The sequence below is a fragment of the Hyperolius riggenbachi genome, chromosome 3 (genome assembly GCF_040937935.1).
Source record: "Hyperolius riggenbachi isolate aHypRig1 chromosome 3, aHypRig1.pri, whole genome shotgun sequence".
Classification (NCBI taxonomy): Eukaryota; Metazoa; Chordata; class Amphibia; order Anura; family Hyperoliidae; genus Hyperolius; species Hyperolius riggenbachi.
In genome coordinates this window covers 122,095,558-122,118,347 of record NC_090648.1, presented here as the reverse complement: position 1 = coordinate 122,118,347, position 22,790 = coordinate 122,095,558, and the positions used below count along the sequence as shown (strand labels likewise).

General features: G+C 44.7%; 26 non-coding genes across 26 annotated transcripts; all 26 read left to right on the top strand.

Moving 5' to 3' along the window:
• The first annotated feature begins 604 nt into the window (after window positions 1-604).
• Window positions 605-697, top strand: TRNAI-UAU (transfer RNA isoleucine (anticodon UAU)). Its single transcript is given in 2 exon segments — window positions 605-642; window positions 662-697. It is a non-coding gene; the product is annotated as a tRNA-Ile (tRNA).
• A 327-nt stretch (window positions 698-1,024) lies between these two features.
• On the top strand, window positions 1,025-1,097 carry TRNAR-CCU (transfer RNA arginine (anticodon CCU)). The gene has a single exon. It is a non-coding gene; the product is annotated as a tRNA-Arg (tRNA).
• A 1,222-nt stretch (window positions 1,098-2,319) lies between these two features.
• On the top strand, window positions 2,320-2,412 carry TRNAI-UAU (transfer RNA isoleucine (anticodon UAU)). Its single transcript is given in 2 exon segments — window positions 2,320-2,357; window positions 2,377-2,412. It is a non-coding gene; the product is annotated as a tRNA-Ile (tRNA).
• A 327-nt stretch (window positions 2,413-2,739) lies between these two features.
• On the top strand, window positions 2,740-2,812 carry TRNAR-CCU (transfer RNA arginine (anticodon CCU)). The gene has a single exon. It is a non-coding gene; the product is annotated as a tRNA-Arg (tRNA).
• A 1,222-nt stretch (window positions 2,813-4,034) lies between these two features.
• On the top strand, window positions 4,035-4,127 carry TRNAI-UAU (transfer RNA isoleucine (anticodon UAU)). Its single transcript is given in 2 exon segments — window positions 4,035-4,072; window positions 4,092-4,127. It is a non-coding gene; the product is annotated as a tRNA-Ile (tRNA).
• Window positions 4,128-4,454: 327 nt separating this feature from the next.
• Window positions 4,455-4,527, top strand: TRNAR-CCU (transfer RNA arginine (anticodon CCU)). Its single transcript has one exon. It is a non-coding gene; the product is annotated as a tRNA-Arg (tRNA).
• Window positions 4,528-5,765: 1,238 nt separating this feature from the next.
• On the top strand, window positions 5,766-5,858 carry TRNAI-UAU (transfer RNA isoleucine (anticodon UAU)). The gene is given in 2 exon segments: window positions 5,766-5,803; window positions 5,823-5,858. It is a non-coding gene; the product is annotated as a tRNA-Ile (tRNA).
• A 327-nt stretch (window positions 5,859-6,185) lies between these two features.
• Window positions 6,186-6,258, top strand: TRNAR-CCU (transfer RNA arginine (anticodon CCU)). Its single transcript has one exon. It is a non-coding gene; the product is annotated as a tRNA-Arg (tRNA).
• Window positions 6,259-7,480: 1,222 nt separating this feature from the next.
• Window positions 7,481-7,573, top strand: TRNAI-UAU (transfer RNA isoleucine (anticodon UAU)). Its single transcript is given in 2 exon segments — window positions 7,481-7,518; window positions 7,538-7,573. It is a non-coding gene; the product is annotated as a tRNA-Ile (tRNA).
• Window positions 7,574-7,900: 327 nt separating this feature from the next.
• On the top strand, window positions 7,901-7,973 carry TRNAR-CCU (transfer RNA arginine (anticodon CCU)). Its single transcript has one exon. It is a non-coding gene; the product is annotated as a tRNA-Arg (tRNA).
• Window positions 7,974-9,195: 1,222 nt separating this feature from the next.
• TRNAI-UAU (transfer RNA isoleucine (anticodon UAU)) lies at window positions 9,196-9,288 on the top strand. The gene is given in 2 exon segments: window positions 9,196-9,233; window positions 9,253-9,288. It is a non-coding gene; the product is annotated as a tRNA-Ile (tRNA).
• A 327-nt stretch (window positions 9,289-9,615) lies between these two features.
• Window positions 9,616-9,688, top strand: TRNAR-CCU (transfer RNA arginine (anticodon CCU)). The gene has a single exon. It is a non-coding gene; the product is annotated as a tRNA-Arg (tRNA).
• A 1,222-nt stretch (window positions 9,689-10,910) lies between these two features.
• Window positions 10,911-11,003, top strand: TRNAI-UAU (transfer RNA isoleucine (anticodon UAU)). Its single transcript is given in 2 exon segments — window positions 10,911-10,948; window positions 10,968-11,003. It is a non-coding gene; the product is annotated as a tRNA-Ile (tRNA).
• Window positions 11,004-11,330: 327 nt separating this feature from the next.
• TRNAR-CCU (transfer RNA arginine (anticodon CCU)) lies at window positions 11,331-11,403 on the top strand. The gene has a single exon. It is a non-coding gene; the product is annotated as a tRNA-Arg (tRNA).
• Window positions 11,404-12,625: 1,222 nt separating this feature from the next.
• TRNAI-UAU (transfer RNA isoleucine (anticodon UAU)) lies at window positions 12,626-12,718 on the top strand. The gene is given in 2 exon segments: window positions 12,626-12,663; window positions 12,683-12,718. It is a non-coding gene; the product is annotated as a tRNA-Ile (tRNA).
• A 327-nt stretch (window positions 12,719-13,045) lies between these two features.
• Window positions 13,046-13,118, top strand: TRNAR-CCU (transfer RNA arginine (anticodon CCU)). Its single transcript has one exon. It is a non-coding gene; the product is annotated as a tRNA-Arg (tRNA).
• Window positions 13,119-14,340: 1,222 nt separating this feature from the next.
• Window positions 14,341-14,433, top strand: TRNAI-UAU (transfer RNA isoleucine (anticodon UAU)). The gene is given in 2 exon segments: window positions 14,341-14,378; window positions 14,398-14,433. It is a non-coding gene; the product is annotated as a tRNA-Ile (tRNA).
• Window positions 14,434-14,760: 327 nt separating this feature from the next.
• Window positions 14,761-14,833, top strand: TRNAR-CCU (transfer RNA arginine (anticodon CCU)). Its single transcript has one exon. It is a non-coding gene; the product is annotated as a tRNA-Arg (tRNA).
• A 1,222-nt stretch (window positions 14,834-16,055) lies between these two features.
• Window positions 16,056-16,148, top strand: TRNAI-UAU (transfer RNA isoleucine (anticodon UAU)). Its single transcript is given in 2 exon segments — window positions 16,056-16,093; window positions 16,113-16,148. It is a non-coding gene; the product is annotated as a tRNA-Ile (tRNA).
• A 327-nt stretch (window positions 16,149-16,475) lies between these two features.
• TRNAR-CCU (transfer RNA arginine (anticodon CCU)) lies at window positions 16,476-16,548 on the top strand. The gene has a single exon. It is a non-coding gene; the product is annotated as a tRNA-Arg (tRNA).
• A 1,222-nt stretch (window positions 16,549-17,770) lies between these two features.
• On the top strand, window positions 17,771-17,863 carry TRNAI-UAU (transfer RNA isoleucine (anticodon UAU)). Its single transcript is given in 2 exon segments — window positions 17,771-17,808; window positions 17,828-17,863. It is a non-coding gene; the product is annotated as a tRNA-Ile (tRNA).
• A 327-nt stretch (window positions 17,864-18,190) lies between these two features.
• Window positions 18,191-18,263, top strand: TRNAR-CCU (transfer RNA arginine (anticodon CCU)). The gene has a single exon. It is a non-coding gene; the product is annotated as a tRNA-Arg (tRNA).
• Window positions 18,264-19,485: 1,222 nt separating this feature from the next.
• TRNAI-UAU (transfer RNA isoleucine (anticodon UAU)) lies at window positions 19,486-19,578 on the top strand. Its single transcript is given in 2 exon segments — window positions 19,486-19,523; window positions 19,543-19,578. It is a non-coding gene; the product is annotated as a tRNA-Ile (tRNA).
• A 327-nt stretch (window positions 19,579-19,905) lies between these two features.
• On the top strand, window positions 19,906-19,978 carry TRNAR-CCU (transfer RNA arginine (anticodon CCU)). The gene has a single exon. It is a non-coding gene; the product is annotated as a tRNA-Arg (tRNA).
• A 1,222-nt stretch (window positions 19,979-21,200) lies between these two features.
• Window positions 21,201-21,293, top strand: TRNAI-UAU (transfer RNA isoleucine (anticodon UAU)). The gene is given in 2 exon segments: window positions 21,201-21,238; window positions 21,258-21,293. It is a non-coding gene; the product is annotated as a tRNA-Ile (tRNA).
• Window positions 21,294-21,620: 327 nt separating this feature from the next.
• Window positions 21,621-21,693, top strand: TRNAR-CCU (transfer RNA arginine (anticodon CCU)). The gene has a single exon. It is a non-coding gene; the product is annotated as a tRNA-Arg (tRNA).
• The last annotated feature ends 1,097 nt before the right edge of the window (window positions 21,694-22,790 follow it).

Below are 22,790 nucleotides of genomic sequence, written 5' to 3'. Positions count from 1 at the left end.
GGCCGGCTCTGCTGTCATATATATTTATATCTTCTATAATAATAAATTCAATCTGTCATTTTGGGTGCTGTGTGTAAGATACGCCTTGCCCAGTAAATACCCCAGGGATTCCCTGCATCATGCCTGCATGTGTAGTCTGCCCAACTCAGCCGACTGCATTGCGACTCTGGAGGAGTGGCACCTGCTGGGGATAAAACATGACTTGAGATAGGTGTGCTTTTCCTTATTATCGCCTTTTATGCAGTAGGAACATGCACATTTAGCAGCAGACCAGAATGATCTCACACCTTTTCAGAGGTATTCATGGCTTTCAAAGCCTGCTCTCATGGCCTATTCTCTCACCACCACAAAAAAAGTGTGATTGTGTGCTCCTAGTCTGTGTCAAGCCTCCATTGAAGTCCACTCACCTCTATGGAGATGATCTTAATAGTCACCTTGGCTTGCTGATTTGGACAAACGCTCCCTGTCTTCTACCGGTTTTCTTCTTAACAAACAATTGACTTGGTCTTATAATGATTTATGACATGTGCTTCATTTTAACGAGTTACGCATCACAGGCCAAGTGTCCTGGTGATAAAGGCACCTCCCCAACAGCAGCAACGGAGCTCCAGTGGCGCAATCGGTTAGCGCGCGGTACTTATAAGACAGTATCTGTTGAGCAATGCTGAGGTTGTGAGTTTGAGCCTCACCTGGAGCAGAGATAGTTGCCCTTTTGCTTCCTTTAATCACCTTTCTCCTATGACCCAAAACATTCAAGCCAAAGGGTGCCAGTATGCCACTGCTACACGCAGGAGCTGTCATTGCCCAACAAGGGAAGCTTGTTTTGAGTGAGGACCAAAAAGAATGAGACCAATGCTTTTGCTTGTTGAAGAGCAGTGGAGGAAGCTGGCAAGAGCTATATCACCTGCAAAATCCATGGCAAAACACAAGGAAAAGAAGTACGTCCATTTGCAACTCATTTGCTGCAAGAGGCATTGTGCAGTCTCTGTGGAGCAAAAGCCTACTTGCTGCACTTCTACAGCATGCCCCAGTGGCCTAATGGATAAGGCACTGGCCTCCTAAGCCAGGGATTGTGGGTTCGAGTCCCATCTGGGGTGGCACATTCCTTCTTTGGCCCTTACATGTAGCATACCAACACACATTGTACTCTGATACAAATGACTTGGATTCTCATGGCTGCCAAAGGCTTTTAAAGTGGACCAGAACTCTTGCACAGGAAAGAAGGAGAACATAGAGAAATGCACCCTGTGTATGTATTTAGAGACTTTAGCCTGTCCCCCTCATTTGTGTCTAATCACTAGTTGTGGTGATCACCCTGGGTCACATGACTGCCAATGGCAGATAAGCTCATTTGAAAGCACAGCCTGTTAACAATATGTCTGCTTCCATCAGTCAGGAAGTAGAAACAGTGCAGATTTATCTTAGGATTTCTATTAGCTGTAACAAAGAAATGTTTCTTGTTTAAAGGTTGTTATGCTGTTGCGTATCTTTTAGAGCAGAAAGGACGTTCTGAGTTCAGGTCCACTTGAAATTCGACAAGGCTTTCAATGGGTATCCCACATCTCGTTACAAAAGGTCAAAGAAATGTAAAGTCACTATCATGTCACCACACTATGGAAAATCATAGCAAATCCACCTTCAAAATGCACTTCCTGCTGATTTTCACGGACCCACTTCAAAGCTAGATGCAATGCGCAATTGTGAACATCTCAATTGGCCGGCTCTGCTGTCATATATATCTATATCTTCTATAATAATAAATTCAATCTGTCATTTTGGGTGCTGTGTGTAAGATACGCCTTGCCCAGTAAATACCCCAGGGATTCCCTGCATCATGCCTGCATGTGTAGTCTGCCCAACACAGCCGACTGCATTGCGACTCTGGAGGAGTGGCACCTGCTGGGGATAAAACATGACTTGAGATAGGTGTGCTTTTCCTTATTATCGCCTTATATGCAGTAGGAACATGCACATTTAGCAGCAGACCAGAATGATCTCACACCTTTTCAGAGGTATTCATGGCTTTCAAAGCCTGCTCTCATGGCCTATTCTCTCACCACCACAAAAAAAGTGTGATTGTGTGCTCCTAGTCTGTGTCAAGCCTCCATTGAAGTCCACTCACCTCTATGGAGATGATCTTAATAGTCACCTTGGCTTGCTGATTTGGACAAACGCTCCCTGTCTTCTACCGGTTTTCTTCTTAACAAACAATTGACTTGGTCTTATAATGATTTATGACATGTGCTTCATTTTAACGAGTTACGCATCACAGGCCAAGTGTCCTGGTGATAAAGGCACCTCCCCAACAGCAGCAACGGAGCTCCAGTGGCGCAATCGGTTAGCGCGTGGTACTTATAAGACAGTATCTGTTGAGCAATGCTGAGGTTGTGAGTTCGAGCCTCACCTGGAGCAGAGATAGTTGCCCTTTTGCTTCCTTTAATCACCTTTCTCCTATGACCCAAAACATTCAAGCCAAAGGGTGCCAGTATGCCACTGCTACACGCAGGAGCTGTCATTGCCCAACAAGGGAAGCTTGTTTTGAGTGAGGACCAAAAAGAATGAGACCAATGCTTTTGCTTGTTGAAGAGCAGTGGAGGAAGCTGGCAAGAGCTATATCACCTGCAAAATCCATGGCAAAACACAAGGAAAAGAAGTACGTCCATTTGCAACTCATTTGCTGCAAGAGGCATTGTGCAGTCTCTGTGGAGCAAAAGCCTACTTGCTGCACTTCTACAGCATGCCCCAGTGGCCTAATGGATAAGGCACTGGCCTCCTAAGCCAGGGATTGTGGGTTCGAGTCCCATCTGGGGTGGCACATTCCTTCTTTGGCCCTTACATGTAGCATACCAACACACATTGTACTCTGATACAAATGACTTGGATTCTCATGGCTGCCAAAGGCTTTTAAAGTGGACCAGGACTCTTGCACAGGAAAGAAGGAAAACCTAGAGAAATGCACCCTGTGTATGTATTTAGAGACTTTAGCCTGTCCCCCTCATTTGTGTCTAATCACTAGTTGTGGTGATCACCCTGGGTCACATGACTGCCAATGGCAGATAAGCTCATTTGAAAGCACAGCCTGTTAACAATATGTCTGCTTCCATCAGTCAGGAAGTAGAAACAGTGCAGATTTATCTTAGGATTTCTATTAGCTGTAACAAAGAAATGTTTCTTGTTTAAAGGTTGTTATGCTGTTGCGTATCTTTTAGAGCAGAAAGGACATTCTGAGTTCAGGTCCACTTGAAATTCGACAAGGCTTTCAATGGGTATCCCACATCTCGTTACAAAAGGTCAAAGAAATGTAAAGTCACTATCATGTCACCACACTATGGAAAATCATAGCAAATCCACCTTCAAAATGCACTTCCTGCTGATTTTCACGGACCCACTTCAAAGCTAGATGCAATGCGCAATTGTGAACATCTCAATTGGCCGGCTCTGCTGTCATATATATCTATATCTTCTATAATAATAAATTCAATCTGTCATTTTGGGTGCTGTGTGTAAGATACGCCTTGCCCAGTAAATACCCCAGGGATTCCCTGCATCATGCCTGCATGTGTAGTCTGCCCAACACAGCCGACTGCATTGCGACTCTGGAGGAGTGGCACCTGCTGGGGATAAAACATGACTTGAGATAGGTGTGCTTTTCCTTATTATCGCCTTATATGCAGTAGGAACATGCACATTTAGCAGCAGACCAGAATGATCTCACACCTTTTCAGAGGTATTCATGGCTTTCAAAGCCTGCTCTCATGGCCTATTCTCTCACCACCACAAAAAAAGTGTGATTGTGTGCTCCTAGTCTGTGTCAAGCCTCCATTGAAGTCCACTCACCTCTATGGAGATGATCTTAATAGTCACCTTGGCTTGCTGATTTGGACAAACGCTCCCTGTCTTCTACCGGTTTTCTTCTTAACAAACAATTGACTTGGTCTTATAATGATTTATGACATGTGCTTCATTTTAACGAGTTACGCATCACAGGCCAAGTGTCCTGGTGATAAAGGCACCTCCCCAACAGCAGCAACGGAGCTCCAGTGGCGCAATCGGTTAGCGCGTGGTACTTATAAGACAGTATCTGTTGAGCAATGCTGAGGTTGTGAGTTCGAGCCTCACCTGGAGCAGAGATAGTTGCCCTTTTGCTTCCTTTAATCACCTTTCTCCTATGACCCAAAACATTCAAGCCAAAGGGTGCCAGTATGCCACTGCTACACGCAGGAGCTGTCATTGCCCAACAAGGGAAGCTTGTTTTGAGTGAGGACCAAAAAGAATGAGACCAATGCTTTTGCTTGTTGAAGAGCAGTGGAGGAAGCTGGCAAGAGCTATATCACCTGCAAAATCCATGGCAAAACACAAGGAAAAGAAGTACGTCCATTTGCAACTCATTTGCTGCAAGAGGCATTGTGCAGTCTCTGTGGAGCAAAAGCCTACTTGCTGCACTTCTACAGCATGCCCCAGTGGCCTAATGGATAAGGCACTGGCCTCCTAAGCCAGGGATTGTGGGTTCGAGTCCCATCTGGGGTGGCACATTCCTTCTTTGGCCCTTACATGTAGCATACCAACACACATTGTACTCTGATACAAATGACTTGGATTCTCATGGCTGCCAAAGGCTTTTAAAGTGGACCAGAACTCTTGCACAGGAAAGAAGGAAAACCTAGAGAAATGCACCCTGTGTATGTATTTAGAGACTTTAGCCTGTCCCCCTCATTTGTGTCTAATCACTAGTTGTGGTGATCACCCTGGGTCACATGACTGCCAATGGCAGATAAGCTCATTTGAAAGCACAGCCTGTTAACAATATGTCTGCTTCCATCAGTCAGGAAGTAGAAACAGTGCAGATTTATCTTAGGATTTCTATTAGCTGTAACAAAGAAATGTTTCTTGTTTAAAGGTTGTTATGTTTAAAGGTTGTTATGCTGTTGCGTATCTTTTAGAGCAGAAAGGACATTCTGAGTTCAGGTCCACTTGAAATTCGACAAGGCTTTCAATGGGTATCCCACATCTCGTTACAAAAGGTCAAAGAAATGTAAAGTCACTATCATGTCACCACACTATGGAAAATCATAGCAAATCCACCTTCAAAATGCACTTCCTGCTGATTTTCACGGACCCACTTCAAAGCTAGATGCAATGCGCAATTGTGAACATCTCAATTGGCCGGCTCTGCTGTCATATATATCTATATCTTCTATAATAATAAATTCAATCTGTCATTTTGGGTGCTGTGTGTAAGATACGCCTTGCCCAGTAAATACCCCAGGGATTCCCTGCATCATGCCTGCATGTGTAGTCTGCCCAACACAGCCGACTGCATTGCGACTCTGGAGGAGTGGCACCTGCTGGGGATAAAACATGACTTGAGATAGGTGTGCTTTTCCTTATTATCGCCTTATATGCAGTAGGAACATGCACATTTAGCAGCAGACCAGAATGATCTCACACCTTTTCAGAGGTATTCATGGCTTTCAAAGCCTGCTCTCATGGCCTATTCTCTCACCACCACAAAAAAAGTGTGATTGTGTGCTCCTAGTCTGTGTCAAGCCTCCATTGAAGTCCACTCACCTCTATGGAGATGATCTTAATAGTCACCTTGGCTTGCTGATTTGGACAAACGCTCCCTGTCTTCTACCGGTTTTCTTCTTAACAAACAATTGACTTGGTCTTATAATGATTTATGACATGTGCTTCATTTTAACGAGTTACGCATCACAGGCCAAGTGTCCTGGTGATAAAGGCACCTCCCCAACAGCAGCAACGGAGCTCCAGTGGCGCAATCGGTTAGCGCGTGGTACTTATAAGACAGTATCTGTTGAGCAATGCTGAGGTTGTGAGTTCGAGCCTCACCTGGAGCAGAGATAGTTGCCCTTTTGCTTCCTTTAATCACCTTTCTCCTATGACCCAAAACATTCAAGCCAAAGGGTGCCAGTATGCCACTGCTACACGCAGGAGCTGTCATTGCCCAACAAGGGAAGCTTGTTTTGAGTGAGGACCAAAAAGAATGAGACCAATGCTTTTGCTTGTTGAAGAGCAGTGGAGGAAGCTGGCAAGAGCTATATCACCTGCAAAATCCATGGCAAAACACAAGGAAAAGAAGTACGTCCATTTGCAACTCATTTGCTGCAAGAGGCATTGTGCAGTCTCTGTGGAGCAAAAGCCTACTTGCTGCACTTCTACAGCATGCCCCAGTGGCCTAATGGATAAGGCACTGGCCTCCTAAGCCAGGGATTGTGGGTTCGAGTCCCATCTGGGGTGGCACATTCCTTCTTTGGCCCTTACATGTAGCATACCAACACACATTGTACTCTGATACAAATGACTTGGATTCTCATGGCTGCCAAAGGCTTTTAAAGTGGACCAGAACTCTTGCACAGGAAAGAAGGAAAACCTAGAGAAATGCACCCTGTGTATGTATTTAGAGACTTTAGCCTGTCCCCCTCATTTGTGTCTAATCACTAGTTGTGGTGATCACCCTGGGTCACATGACTGCCAATGGCAGATAAGCTCATTTGAAAGCACAGCCTGTTAACAATATGTCTGCTTCCATCAGTCAGGAAGTAGAAACAGTGCAGATTTATCTTAGGATTTCTATTAGCTGTAACAAAGAAATGTTTCTTGTTTAAAGGTTGTTATGCTGTTGCGTATCTTTTAGAGCAGAAAGGACGTTCTGAGTTCAGGTCCACTTGAAATTCGACAAGGCTTTCAATGGGTATCCCACATCTCGTTACAAAAGGTCAAAGAAATGTAAAGTCACTATCATGTCACCACACTATGGAAAATCATAGCAAATCCACCTTCAAAATGCACTTCCTGCTGATTTTCACGGACCCACTTCAAAGCTAGATGCAACGCGCAATTGTGAACATCTCAATTGGCCGGCTCTGCTGTCATATATATTTATATCTTCTATAATAATAAATTCAATCTGTCATTTTGGGTGCTGTGTGTAAGATACGCCTTGCCCAGTAAATACCCCAGGGATTCCCTGCATCATGCCTGCATGTGTAGTCTGCCCAACTCAGCCGACTGCATTGCGACTCTGGAGGAGTGGCACCTGCTGGGGATAAAACATGACTTGAGATAGGTGTGCTTTTCCTTATTATCGCCTTATATGCAGTAGGAACATGCACATTTAGCAGCAGACCAGAATGATCTCACACCTTTTCAGAGGTATTCATGGCTTTCAAAGCCTGCTCTCATGGCCTATTCTCTCACCACCACAAAAAAAGTGTGATTGTGTGCTCCTAGTCTGTGTCAAGCCTCCATTGAAGTCCACTCACCTCTATGGAGATGATCTTAATAGTCACCTTGGCTTGCTGATTTGGACAAACGCTCCCTGTCTTCTACCGGTTTTCTTCTTAACAAACAATTGACTTGGTCTTATAATGATTTATGACATGTGCTTCATTTTAACGAGTTACGCATCACAGGCCAAGTGTCCTGGTGATAAAGGCACCTCCCCAACAGCAGCAACGGAGCTCCAGTGGCGCAATCGGTTAGCGCGCGGTACTTATAAGACAGTATCTGTTGAGCAATGCCGAGGTTGTGAGTTCGAGCCTCACCTGGAGCAGAGATAGTTGCCCTTTTGCTTCCTTTAATCACCTTTCTCCTATGACCCAAAACATTCAAGCCAAAGGGTGCCAGTATGCCACTGCTACACGCAGGAGCTGTCATTGCCCAACAAGGGAAGCTTGTTTTGAGTGAGGACCAAAAAGAATGAGACCAATGCTTTTGCTTGTTGAAGAGCAGTGGAGGAAGCTGGCAAGAGCTATATCACCTGCAAAATCCATGGCACAACACAAGGAAAAGAAGTACGTCCATTTGCAACTCATTTGCTGCAAGCGGCATTGTGCAGTCTCTGTGGAGCAAAAGCCTACTTGCTGCACTTCTACAGCATGCCCCAGTGGCCTAATGGATAAGGCACTGGCCTCCTAAGCCAGGGATTGTGGGTTCGAGTCCCATCTGGGGTGGCACATTCCTTCTTTGGCCCTTACATGTAGCATACCAACACACATTGTACTCTGATACAAATGACTTGGATTCTCATGGCTGCCAAAGGCTTTTAACGTGGACCAGAACTCTTGCACAGGAAAGAAGGAGAACATAGAGAAATGCACCCTGTGTATGTATTTAGAGACTTTAGCCTGTCCCCCTCATTTGTGTCTAATCACTAGTTGTGGTGATTACCCTGGGTCACATGACTGCCAATGGCAGATAAGCTTATTTGAAAGCACAGGCTGTTAACAATATGTCTGCTTCCATCAGTCAGGAAGTAGAAACAGTGCAGATTTATCTTAGGATTTCTATTAGCTGTAACAAAGAAATGTTTCTTGTTTAAAGGTTGTTATGCTGTTGCGTATCTTTTAGAGCAGAAAGGACGTTCTGAGTTCAGGTCCACTTGAAATTCGACAATGCTTTCAATGGGTATCCCACATCTCGTTACAAAAGGTCAAAGAAATGTAAAGTCACTATCATGTCACCACACTATGGAAAATCATAGCAAATCCACCTTCAAAATGCACTTCCTGCTGATTTTCACGGACCCACTTCAAAGCTAGATGCAACGCGCAATTGTGAACATCTCAATTGGCCGGCTCTGCTGTCATATATATTTATATCTTCTATAATAATAAATTCAATCTGTCATTTTGGGTGCTGTGTGTAAGATACGCCTTGCCCAGTAAATACCCCAGGGATTCCCTGCATCATGCCTGCATGTGTAGTCTGCCCAACTCAGCCGACTGCATTGCGACTCTGGAGGAGTGGCACCTGCTGGGGATAAAACATGACTTGAGATAGGTGTGCTTTTCCTTATTATCGCCTTATATGCAGTAGGAACATGCACATTTAGCAGCAGACCAGAATGATCTCACACCTTTTCAGAGGTATTCATGGCTTTCAAAGCCTGCTCTCATGGCCTATTCTCTCACCACCACAAAAAAAGTGTGATTGTGTGCTCCTAGTCTGTGTCAAGCCTCCATTGAAGTCCACTCACCTCTATGGAGATGATCTTAATAGTCACCTTGGCTTGCTGATTTGGACAAACGCTCCCTGTCTTCTACCGGTTTTCTTCTTAACAAACAATTGACTTGGTCTTATAATGATTTATGACATGTGCTTCATTTTAACAAGTTACGCATCACAGGCCAAGTGTCCTGGTGATAAAGGCACCTCCCCAACAGCAGCAGTGGAGCTCCAGTGGCGCAATCGGTTAGCGCGCGGTACTTATAAGACAGTATCTGTTGAGCAATGCTGAGGTTGTGAGTTCGAGCCTCACCTGGAGCAGAGATAGTTGCCCTTTTGCTTCCTTTAATCACCTTTCTCCTATGACCCAAAACATTCAAGCCAAAGGGTGCCAGTATGCCACTGCTACACGCAGGAGCTGTCATTGCCCAACAAGGGAAGCTTGTTTTGAGTGAGGACCAAAAAGAATGAGACCAATGCTTTTGCTTGTTGAAGAGCAGTGGAGGAAGCTGGCAAGAGCTATATCACCTGCAAAATCCATGGCACAACACAAGGAAAAGAAGTACGTCCATTTGCAACTCATTTGCTGCAAGAGGCATTGTGCAGTCTCTGTGGAGCAAAAGCCTACTTGCTGCACTTCTACAGCATGCCCCAGTGGCCTAATGGATAAGGCACTGGCCTCCTAAGCCAGGGATTGTGGGTTTGAGTCCCATCTGGGGTGGCACATTCCTTCTTTGGCCCTTACATGTAGCATACCAACACACATTGTACTCTGATACAAATGACTTGGATTCTCATGGCTGCCAAAGGCTTTTAAAGTGGACCAGAACTCTTGCACAGGAAAGAAGGAAAACCTAGAGAAATGCACCCTGTGTATGTATTTAGAGACTTTAGCCTGTCCCCCTCATTTGTGTCTAATCACTAGTTGTGGTGATCACCCTGGGTCACATGACTGCCAATGGCAGATAAGCTCATTTGAAAGCACAGCCTGTTAACAATATGTCTGCTTCCATCAGTCAGGAAGTAGAAACAGTGCAGATTTATCTTAGGATTTCTATTAGCTGTAACAAAGAAATGTTTCTTGTTTAAAGGTTGTTATGCTGTTGCGTATCTTTTAGAGCAGAAAGGACGTTCTGAGTTCAGGTCCACTTGAAATTCGACAAGGCTTTCAATGGGTATCCCACATCTCGTTACAAAAGGTCAAAGAAATGTAAAGTCACTATCATGTCACCACACTATGGAAAATCATAGCAAATCCACCTTCAAAATGCACTTCCTGCTGATTTTCACGGACCCACTTCAAAGCTAGATGCAACGCGCAATTGTGAACATCTCAATTGGCCGGCTCTGCTGTCATATATATTTATATCTTCTATAATAATAAATTCAATCTGTCATTTTGGGTGCTGTGTGTAAGATACGCCTTGCCCAGTAAATACCCCAGGGATTCCCTGCATCATGCCTGCATGTGTAGTCTGCCCAACTCAGCCGACTGCATTGCGACTCTGGAGGAGTGGCACCTGCTGGGGATAAAACATGACTTGAGATAGGTGTGCTTTTCCTTATTATCGCCTTATATGCAGTAGGAACATGCACATTTAGCAGCAGACCAGAATGATCTCACACCTTTTCAGAGGTATTCATGGCTTTCAAAGCCTGCTCTCATGGCCTATTCTCTCTCCACCACAAAAAAAGTGTGATTGTGTGCTCTTAGTCTGTGTCAAGCCTCCATTGAAGTCCACTCACCTCTATGGAGATGATCTTAATAGTCACCTTGGCTTGCTGATTTGGACAAACGCTCCCTGTCTTCTACCGGTTTTCTTCTTAACAAACAATTGACTTGGTCTTATAATGATTTATGACATGTGCTTCATTTTAACGAGTTACGCATCACAGGCCAAGTGTCCTGGTGATAAAGGCACCTCCCCAACAGCAGCAACGGAGCTCCAGTGGCGCAATCGGTTAGCGCGCGGTACTTATAAGACAGTATCTGTTGAGCAATGCTGAGGTTGTGAGTTCGAGCCTCACCTGGAGCAGAGATAGTTGCCCTTTTGCTTCCTTTAATCACCTTTCTCCTATGACCCAAAACATTCAAGCCAAAGGGTGCCAGTATGCCACTGCTACACGCAGGAGCTGTCATTGCCCAACAAGGGAAGCTTGTTTTGAGTGAGGACCAAAAAGAATGAGACCAATGCTTTTGCTTGTTGAAGAGCAGTGGAGGAAGCTGGCAAGAGCTATATCACCTGCAAAATCCATGGCACAACACAAGGAAAAGAAGTACGTCCATTTGCAACTCATTTGCTGCAAGAGGCATTGTGCAGTCTCTGTGGAGCAAAAGCCTACTTGCTGCACTTCTACAGCATGCCCCAATGGCCTAATGGATAAGGCACTGGCCTCCTAAGCCAGGGATTGTGGGTTTGAGTCCCATCTGGGGTGGCACATTCCTTCTTTGGCCCTTACATGTAGCATACCAACACACATTGTACTCTGATACAAATGACTTGGATTCTCATGGCTGCCAAAGGCTTTTAAAGTGGACCAGAACTCTTGCACAGGAAAGATGGAAAACATAGAGAAATGCACCCTGTGTATGTATTTAGAGACTTTAGCCTGTCCCCCTCATTTGTGTCTAATCACTAGTTGTGGTGATCACCCTGGGTCACATGACTGCCAATGGCAGATAAGCTCATTTGAAAGCACAGGCTGTTAACAATATGTCTGCTTCCATCAGTCAGGAAGTAGAAACAGTGCAGATTTATCTTAGGATTTCTATTAGCTGTAACAAAGAAATGTTTCTTGTTTAAAGGTTGTTTTGCTGTTGCGTATCTTTTAGAGCAGAAAGGACGTTCTGAGTTCAGGTCCACTTGAAATTCGACAAGGCTTTCAATGGATATCCCACATCTCGTTACAAAAGGTCAAAGAAATGTAAAGTCACTATCATGTCACCACACTATGGAAAATCATAGCAAATCCACCTTCAAAATGCACTTCCTGCTGATTTTCACGGACCCACTTCAAAGCTAGATGCAATGCGCAATTGTGAACATCTCAATTGGCCGGCTCTGCTGTCATATATATCTATATCTTCTATAATAATAAATTCAATCTGTCATTTTGGGTGCTGTGTGTAAGATACGCCTTGCCCAGTAAATACCCCAGGGATTCCCTGCATCATGCCTGCATGTGTAGTCTGCCCAACACAGCCGACTGCATTGCGACTCTGGAGGAGTGGCACCTGCTGGGGATAAAACATGACTTGAGATAGGTGTGCTTTTCCTTATTATCGCCTTATATGCAGTAGGAACATGCACATTTAGCAGCAGACCAGAATGATCTCACACCTTTTCAGAGGTATTCATGGCTTTCAAAGCCTGCTCTCATGGCCTATTCTCTCACCACCACAAAAAAAGTGTGATTGTGTGCTCCTAGTCTGTGTCAAGCCTCCATTGAAGTCCACTCACCTCTATGGAGATGATCTTAATAGTCACCTTGGCTTGCTGATTTGGACAAACGCTCCCTGTCTTCTACCGGTTTTCTTCTTAACAAACAATTGACTTGGTCTTATAATGATTTATGACATGTGCTTCATTTTAACGAGTTACGCATCACAGGCCAAGTGTCCTGGTGATAAAGGCACCTCCCCAACAGCAGCAACGGAGCTCCAGTGGCGCAATCGGTTAGCGCGCGGTACTTATAAGACAGTATCTGTTGAGCAATGCCGAGGTTGTGAGTTCGAGCCTCACCTGGAGCAGAGATAGTTGCCCTTTTGCTTCCTTTAATCACCTTTCTCCTATGACCCAAAACATTCAAGCCAAAGGGTGCCAGTATGCCACTGCTACACGCAGGAGCTGTCATTGCCCAACAAGGGAAGCTTGTTTTGAGTGAGGACCAAAAAGAATGAGACCAATGCTTTTGCTTGTTGAAGAGCAGTGGAGGAAGCTGGCAAGAGCTATATCACCTGCAAAATCCATGGCACAACACAAGGAAAAGAAGTACGTCCATTTGCAACTCATTTGCTGCAAGAGGCATTGTGCAGTCTCTGTGGAGCAAAAGCCTACTTGCTGCACTTCTACAGCATGCCCCAGTGGCCTAATGGATAAGGCACTGGCCTCCTAAGCCAGGGATTGTAGGTTCGAGTCCCATCTGGGGTGGCACATTCCTTCTTTGGCCCTTACATGTAGCATACCAACACACATTGTACTCTGATACAAATGACTTGGATTCTCATGGCTGCCAAAGGCTTTTAAAGTGGACCAGAACTCTTGCACAGGAAAGAAGGAGAACATAGAGAAATGCGCCCTGTGTATGTATTTAGAGACTTTAGCCTGTCCCCCTCATTTGTGTCTAATCACTAGTTGTGGTGATCACCCTGGGTCACATGACTGCCAATGGCAGATAAGCTCATTTGAAAGCACAGCCTGTTAACAATATGTCTGCTTCCATCAGTCAGGAAGTAGAAACAGTGCAGATTTATCTTAGGATTTCTATTAGCTGTAACAAAGAAATGTTTCTTGTTTAAAGGTTGTTATGCTGTTGCGTATCTTTTAGAGCAGAAAGGACGTTCTGAGTTCAGGTCCACTTGAAATTCGACAAGGCTTTCAATGGGTATCCCACATCTCGTTACAAAAGGTCAAAGAAATGTAAAGTCACTATCATGTCACCACACTATGGAAAATCATAGCAAATCCACCTTCAAAATGCACTTCCTGCTGATTTTCACGGACCCACTTCAAAGCTAGATGCAACGCGCAATTGTGAACATCTCAATTGGCCGGCTCTGCTGTCATATATATTTATATCTTCTATAATAATAAATTCAATCTGTCATTTTGGGTGCTGTGTGTAAGATACGCCTTGCCCAGTAAATACCCCAGGGATTCCCTGCATCATGCCTGCATGTGTAGTCTGCCCAACTCAGCCGACTGCATTGCGACTCTGGAGGAGTGGCACCTGCTGGGGATAAAACATGACTTGAGATAGGTGTGCTTTTCCTTATTATCGCCTTATATGCAGTAGGAACATGCACATTTAGCAGCAGACCAGAATGATCTCACACCTTTTCAGAGGTATTCATGGCTTTCAAAGCCTGCTCTCATGGCCTATTCTCTCACCACCACAAAAAAAGTGTGATTGTGTGCTCCTAGTCTGTGTCAAGCCTCCATTGAAGTCCACTCACCTCTATGGAGATGATCTTAATAGTCACCTTGGCTTGCTGATTTGGACAAACGCTCCCTGTCTTCTACCGGTTTTCTTCTTAACAAACAATTGACTTGGTCTTATAATGATTTATGACATGTGCTTCATTTTAACGAGTTACGCATCACAGGCCAAGTGTCCTGGTGATAAAGGCACCTCCCCAACAGCAGCAACGGAGCTCCAGTGGCGCAATCGGTTAGCGCGCGGTACTTATAAGACAGTATCTGTTGAGCAATGCTGAGGTTGTGAGTTCGAGCCTCACCTGGAGCAGAGATAGTTGCCCTTTTGCTTCCTTTAATCACCTTTCTCCTATGACCCAAAACATTCAAGCCAAAGGGTGCCAGTATGCCACTGCTACACGCAGGAGCTGTCATTGCCCAACAAGGGAAGCTTGTTTTGAGTGAGGACCAAAAAGAATGAGACCAATGCTTTTGCTTGTTGAAGAGCAGTGGAGGAAGCTGGCAAGAGCTATATCACCTGCAAAATCCATGGCACAACACAAGGAAAAGAAGTACGTCCATTTGCAACTCATTTGCTGCAAGAGGCATTGTGCAGTCTCTGTGGAGCAAAAGCCTACTTGCTGCACTTCTACAGCATGCCCCAGTGGCCTAATGGATAAGGCACTGGCCTCCTAAGCCAGGGATTGTGGGTTCGAGTCCCATCTGGGGTGGCACATTCCTTCCTTGGCCCTTACATGTAGCATACCAACACACATTGTACTCTGATACAAATGACTTGGATTCTCATGGCTGCCAAAGGCTTTTAACGTGGACCAGAACTCTTGCACAGGAAAGAAGGAGAACATAGAGAAATGCACCCTGTGTATGTATTTAGAGACTTTAGCCTGTCCCCCTCATTTGTGTCTAATCACTAGTTGTGGTGATTACCCTGGGTCACATGACTGCCAATGGCAGATAAGCTTATTTGAAAGCACAGGCTGTTAACAATATGTCTGCTTCCATCAGTCAGGAAGTAGAAACAGTGCAGATTTATCTTAGGATTTCTATTAGCTGTAACAAAGAAATGTTTCTTGTTTAAAGGTTGTTATGCTGTTGCGTATCTTTTAGAGCAGAAAGGACGTTCTGAGTTCAGGTCCACTTGAAATTCGACAATGCTTTCAATGGGTATCCCACATCTCGTTACAAAAGGTCAAAGAAATGTAAAGTCACTATCATGTCACCACACTATGGAAAATCATAGCAAATCCACCTTCAAAATGCACTTCCTGCTGATTTTCACGGACCCACTTCAAAGCTAGATGCAACGCGCAATTGTGAACATCTCAATTGGCCGGCTCTGCTGTCATATATATTTATATCTTCTATAATAATAAATTCAATCTGTCATTTTGGGTGCTGTGTGTAAGATACGCCTTGCCCAGTAAATACCCCAGGGATTCCCTGCATCATGCCTGCATGTGTAGTCTGCCCAACTCAGCCGACTGCATTGCGACTCTGGAGGAGTGGCACCTGCTGGGGATAAAACATGACTTGAGATAGGTGTGCTTTTCCTTATTATCGCCTTATATGCAGTAGGAACATGCACATTTAGCAGCAGACCAGAATGATCTCACACCTTTTCAGAGGTATTCATGGCTTTCAAAGCCTGCTCTCATGGCCTATTCTCTCACCACCACAAAAAAAGTGTGATTGTGTGCTCCTAGTCTGTGTCAAGCCTCCATTGAAGTCCACTCACCTCTATGGAGATGATCTTAATAGTCACCTTGGCTTGCTGATTTGGACAAACGCTCCCTGTCTTCTACCGGTTTTCTTCTTAACAAACAATTGACTTGGTCTTATAATGATTTATGACATGTGCTTCATTTTAACGAGTTACGCATCACAGGCCAAGTGTCCTGGTGATAAAGGCACCTCCCCAACAGCAGCAACGGAGCTCCAGTGGCGCAATCGGTTAGCGCGCGGTACTTATAAGACAGTATCTGTTGAGCAATGCCGAGGTTGTGAGTTCGAGCCTCACCTGGAGCAGAGATAGTTGCCCTTTTGCTTCCTTTAATCACCTTTCTCCTATGACCCAAAACATTCAAGCCAAAGGGTGCCAGTATGCCACTGCTACACGCAGGAGCTGTCATTGCCCAACAAGGGAAGCTTGTTTTGAGTGAGGACCAAAAAGAATGAGACCAATGCTTTTGCTTGTTGAAGAGCAGTGGAGGAAGCTGGCAAGAGCTATATCACCTGCAAAATCCATGGCACAACACAAGGAAAAGAAGTACGTCCATTTGCAACTCATTTGCTGCAAGAGGCATTGTGCAGTCTCTGTGGAGCAAAAGCCTACTTGCTGCACTTCTACAGCATGCCCCAGTGGCCTAATGGATAAGGCACTGGCCTCCTAAGCCAGGGATTGTGGGTTCGAGTCCCATCTGGGGTGGCACATTCCTTCTTTGGCCCTTACATGTAGCATACCAACACACATTGTACTCTGATACAAATGACTTGGATTCTCATGGCTGCCAAAGGCTTTTAACGTGGACCAGAACTCTTGCACAGGAAAGAAGGAGATCATAGAGAAATGCACCCTGTGTATGCATTTAGAGACTTTAGCCTGTCCCCCTCATTTGTGTCTAATCACTAGTTGTGGTGATTACCCTGGGTCACATGACTGCCAATGGCAGATAAGCTTATTTGAAAGCACAGGCTGTTAACAATATGTCTGCTTCCATCAGTCAGGAAGTAGAAACAGTGCAGATTTATCTTAGGATTTCTATTAGCTGTAACAAAGAAATGTTTCTTGTTTAAAGGTTGTTATGCTGTTGCGTATCTTTTAGAGCAGAAAGGACGTTCTGAGTTCAGGTCCACTTGAAATTCGACAATGCTTTCAATGGGTATCCCACATCTCGTTACAAAAGGTCAAAGAAATGTAAAGTCACTATCATGTCACCACACTATGGAAAATCAGAGCAAATCCACCTTCAAAATGCACTTCCTGCTGATTTTCACGGACCCACTTCAAAGCTAGATGCAACGCGCAATTGTGAACATCTCAATTGGCCGGCTCTGCTGTCATATATATTTATATCTTCTATAATAATAAATTCAATCTGTCATTTTGGGTGCTGTGTGTAAGATACGCCTTGCCCAGTAAATACCCCAGGGATTCCCTGCATCATGCCTGCATGTGTAGTCTGCCCAACTCAGCCGACTGCATTGCGACTCTGGAGGAGTGGCACCTGCTGGGGATAAAACATGACTTGAGATAGGTGTGCTTTTCCTTATTATCGCCTTATATGCAGTAGGAACATGCACATTTAGCAGCAGACCAGAATGATCTCACACCTTTTCAGAGGTATTCATGGCTTTCAAAGCCTGCTCTCATGGCCTATTCTCTCACCACCACAAAAAAAGTGTGATTGTGTGCTCCTAGTCTGTGTCAAGCCTCCATTGAAGTCCACTCACCTCTATGGAGATGATCTTAATAGTCACCTTGGCTTGCTGATTTGGACAAACGCTCCCTGTCTTCTACCGGTTTTCTTCTTAACAAACAATTGACTTGGTCTTATAATGATTTATGACATGTGCTTCATTTTAACGAGTTACGCATCACAGGCCAAGTGTCCTGGTGATAAAGGCACCTCCCCAACAGCAGCAACGGAGCTCCAGTGGCGCAATCGGTTAGCGCGCGGTACTTATAAGACAGTATCTGTTGAGCAATGCCAAGGTTGTGAGTTCGAGTCTCACCTGGAGCAGAGATAGTTGCCCTTTTGCTTCCTTTAATGACCTTTCTCCTATGACCCAAAACATTCAAGCCAAAGGGTGCCAGTATGCCACTGCTACACGCAGGAGCTGTCATTGCCCAACAAGGGAAGCTTGTTTTGAGTGAGGACCAAAAAGAATGAGACCAATGCTTTTGCTTGTTGAAGAGCAGTGGAGGAAGCTGGCAAGAGCTATATCACCTGCAAAATCCATGGCACAACACAAGGAAAAGAAGTACGTCCATTTGCAACTCATTTGCTGCAAGAGGCATTGTGCAGTCTCTGTGGAGCAAAAGCCTACTTGCTGCACTTCTACAGCATGCCCCAGTGGCCTAATGGATAAGGCACTGGCCTCCTAAGCCAGGGATTGTGGGTTCGAGTCCCATCTGGGGTGGCACATTCCTTCTTTGGCCCTTACATGTAGCATACCAACACACATTGTACTCTGATACAAATGACTTGGATTCTCATGGCTGCCAAAGGCTTTTAAAGTGGACCAGAACTCTTGCACAGGAAAGAAGGAGAAAATAGAGAAATGCACCCTGTATATGTATTTAGAGGCTTTAGCCTGTCCCCCTTATTTGTGTCTAATCACTAGTTGTGGTGATCACCCTGGGTCACATGACTGCCAATGGCAGATAAGCTCATTTGAAAGCACAGGCTGTTAACAATATGTCTGCTTCCATCAGTCAGGAAGTAGAAACAGTGCAGATTTATCTTAGGATTTCTATTAGCTGTAACAAAGAAATTTTTCTTGTTTAAAGGTTATTATGCTGTTGCGTATCTTTTAGAGCAGAAAGGACGTTCTGAGTTCAGGTCCACTTGAAATTCGACAAGGCTTTCAATGGGTATCCCACATCTCGTTACAAAAGGTCAAAGAAATGTAAAGTCACTATCATGTCACCACACTATGAAAAATCATAGCAATTCCACCTTCAAAATGCACTTCCTGCTGATTTTCACGGACCCACTTCAAAGCTAGATGCAACGCGCAATTGTGAACATCTCAATTGGCCGGCTCTGCTGTCATATATATTTATATCTTCTATAATAATAAATTCAATCTGTCATTTTGGGTGCTGTGTGTAAGATACGCCTTGCCCAGTAAATACCCCAGGGATTCCCTGCATCATGCCTGCATGTGTAGTCTGCCCAACACAGCCGACTGCATTGCGACTCTGGAGGAGTGGCACCTGCTGGGGATAAAACATGACTTGAGATAGGTGTGCTTTTCCTTATTATCGCCTTATATGCAGTAGGAACATGCACATTTAGCAGCAGACCAGAATGATCTCACACCTTTTCAGAGGTATTCATGGCTTTCAAAGCCTGCTCTCATGGCCTATTCTCTCACCACCACAAAAAAAGTGTGATTGTGTGCTCCTAGTCTGTGTCAAGCCTCCATTGAAGTCCACTCACCTCTATGGAGATGATCTTAATAGTCACCTTGGCTTGCTGATTTGGACAAACGCTCCCTGTCTTCTACCGGTTTTCTTCTTAACAAACAATTGACTTGGTCTTATAATGATTTATGACATGTGCTTCATTTTAACGAGTTACGCATCACAGGCCAAGTGTCCTGGTGATAAAGGCACCTCCCCAACAGCAGCAACGGAGCTCCAGTGGCGCAATCGGTTAGCGCGCGGTACTTATAAGACAGTATCTGTTGAGCAATGCCGAGGTTGTGAGTTCGAGCCTCACCTGGAGCAGAGATAGTTGCCCTTTTGCTTCCTTTAATCACCTTTCTCCTATGACCCAAAACATTCAAGCCAAAGGGTGCCAGTATGCCACTGCTACACGCAGGAGCTGTCATTGCCCAACAAGGGAAGCTTGTTTTGAGTGAGGACCAAAAAGAACGAGACCAATGCTTTTGCTTGTTGAAGAGCAGTGGAGGAAGCTGGCAAGAGCTATATCACCTGCAAAATCCATGGCACAACACAAGGAAAAGAAGTACGTCCATTTGCAACTCATTTGCTGCAAGAGGCATTGTGCAGTCTCTGTGGAGCAAAAGCCTACTTGCTGCACTTCTACAGCATGCCCCAGTGGCCTAATGGATAAGGCACTGGCCTCCTAAGCCAGGGATTGTGGGTTCGAGTCCCATCTGGGGTGGCACATTCCTTCTTTGGCCCTTACATGTAGCATACCAACACACATTGTACTCTGATACAAATGACTTGGATTCTCATGGCTGCCAAAGGATTTTAAAGTGGACCAGAACTCTTGCACAGGAAAGAAGGAGAACATAGAGAAATGCACCCTGTGTATGTATTTAGAGACTTTAGCCTGTCCCCCTCATTTGTGTCTAATCACTAGTTGTGGTGATCACCCTGGGTCACATGACTGCCAATGGCAGATAAGCTCATTTGAAAGCACAGCCTGTTAACAATATGTCTGCTTCCATCAGTCAGGAAGTAGAAACAGTGCAGATTTATCTTAGGATTTCTATTAGCTGTAACAAAGAAATGTTTCTTGTTTAAAGGTTGTTATGCTGTTGCGTATCTTTTAGAGCAGAAAGGACGTTCTGAGTTCAGGTCCACTTGAAATTCGACAAGGCTTTCAATGGGTATCCCACATCTCGTTACAAAAGGTCAAAGAAATGTAAAGTCACTATCATGTCACCACACTATGGAAAATCATAGCAAATCCACCTTCAAAATGCACTTCCTGCTGATTTTCACGGACCCACTTCAAAGCTAGATGCAACGCGCAATTGTGAACATCTCAATTGGCCGGCTCTGCTGTCATATATATTTATATCTTCTATAATAATAAATTCAATCTGTCATTTTGGGTGCTGTGTGTAAGATACGCCTTGCCCAGTAAATACCCCAGGGATTCCCTACATCATGCCTGCATGTGTAGTCTGCCCAACTCAGCCGACTGCATTGCGACTCTGGAGGAGTAGCACCTGCTGGGGATAAAACATGAGTTGAGATAAGTGTGCTTTTCCTTATTATCGCCTTATATGCAGTAGGAACATGCACATTTAGCAGCAGACCAGAATGATCTCACACCTTTTCAGAGGTATTCATGGCTTTCAAAGCCTGCTCTCATGGCCTATTCTCTCACCACCACAAAAAAAGTGTGATTGTGTGCTCCTAGTCTGTGTCAAGCCTCCATTGAAGTCCACTCACCTCTATGGAGATGATCTTAATAGTCACCTTGGCTTGCTGATTTGGACAAACGCTCCCTGTCTTCTACCGGTTTTCTTCTTAACAAACAATTGACTTGGTCTTATAATGATTTATGACATGTGCTTCATTTTAACGAGTTACGCATCACAGGCCAAGTGTCCTGGTGATAAAGGCACCTCCCCAACAGCAGCAACGGAGCTCCAGTGGCGCAATCGGTTAGCGCGCGGTACTTATAAGACAGTATCTGTTGAGCAATGCCGAGGTTGTGAGTTCGAGCCTCACCTGGAGCAGAGATAGTTGCCCTTTTGCTTCCTTTAATCACCTTTCTCCTATGACCCAAAACATTCAAGCCAAAGGGTGCCAGTATGCCACTGCTACACGCAGGAGCTGTCATTGCCCAACAAGGGAAGCTTGTTTTGAGTGAGGACCAAAAAGAATGAGACCAATGCTTTTGCTTGTTGAAGAGCAGTGGAGGAAGCTGGCAAGAGCTATATCACCTGCAAAATCCATGGCACAACACAAGGAAAAGAAGTACGTCCATTTGCAACTCATTTGCTGCAAGAGGCATTGTGCAGTCTCTGTGGAGCAAAAGCCTACTTGCTGCACTTCTACAGCATGCCCCAGTGGCCTAATGGATAAGGCACTGGCCTCCTAAGCCAGGGATTGTGGGTTCGAGTCCCATCTGGGGTGGCACATTCCTTCTTTGGCCCTTACATGTAGCATACCAACACACATTGTACTCTGATACAAATGACTTGGATTCTCATGGCTGCCAAAGGCTTTTAAAGTGGACCAGAACTCTTGCACAGGAAAGAAGGAGAACATAGAGAAATGCACCCTGTGTATGTATTTAGAGACTTTAGCCTGTCCCCCTCATTTGTGTCTAATCACTAGTTGTGGTGATCACCCTGGGTCACATGACTGCCAATGGCAGATAAGCTCATTTGAAAGCACAGCCTGTTAACAATATGTCTGCTTCCATCAGTCAGGAAGTAGAAACAGTGCAGATTTATCTTAGGATTTCTATTAGCTGTAACAAAGAAATTTTTCTTGTTTAAAGGTTATTATGCTGTTGCGTATCTTTTAGAGCAGAAAGGACGTTCTGAGTTCAGGTCCACTTGAAATTCGACAAGGCTTTCAATGGGTATCCCACATCTCGTTACAAAAGGTCAAAGAAATGTAAAGTCACTATCATGTCACCACACTATGAAAAATCATAGCAATTCCACCTTCAAAATGCACTTCCTGCTGATTTTCACGGACCCACTTCAAAGCTAGATGCAACGCGCAATTGTGAACATCTCAATTGGCCGGCTCTGCTGTCATATATATTTATATCTTCTATAATAATAAATTCAATCTGTCATTTTGGGTGCTGTGTGTAAGATACGCCTTGCCCAGTAAATACCCCAGGGATTCCCTGCATCATGCCTGCATGTGTAGTCTGCCCAACACAGCCGACTGCATTGCGACTCTGGAGGAGTGGCACCTGCTGGGGATAAAACATGACTTGAGATAGGTGTGCTTTTCCTTATTATCGCCTTATATGCAGTAGGAACATGCACATTTAGCAGCAGACCAGAATGATCTCACACCTTTTCAGAGGTATTCATGGCTTTCAAAGCCTGCTCTCATGGCCTATTCTCTCACCACCACAAAAAAAGTGTGATTGTGTGCTCCTAGTCTGTGTCAAGCCTCCATTGAAGTCCACTCACCTCTATGGAGATGATCTTAATAGTCACCTTGGCTTGCTGATTTGGACAAACGCTCCCTGTCTTCTACCGGTT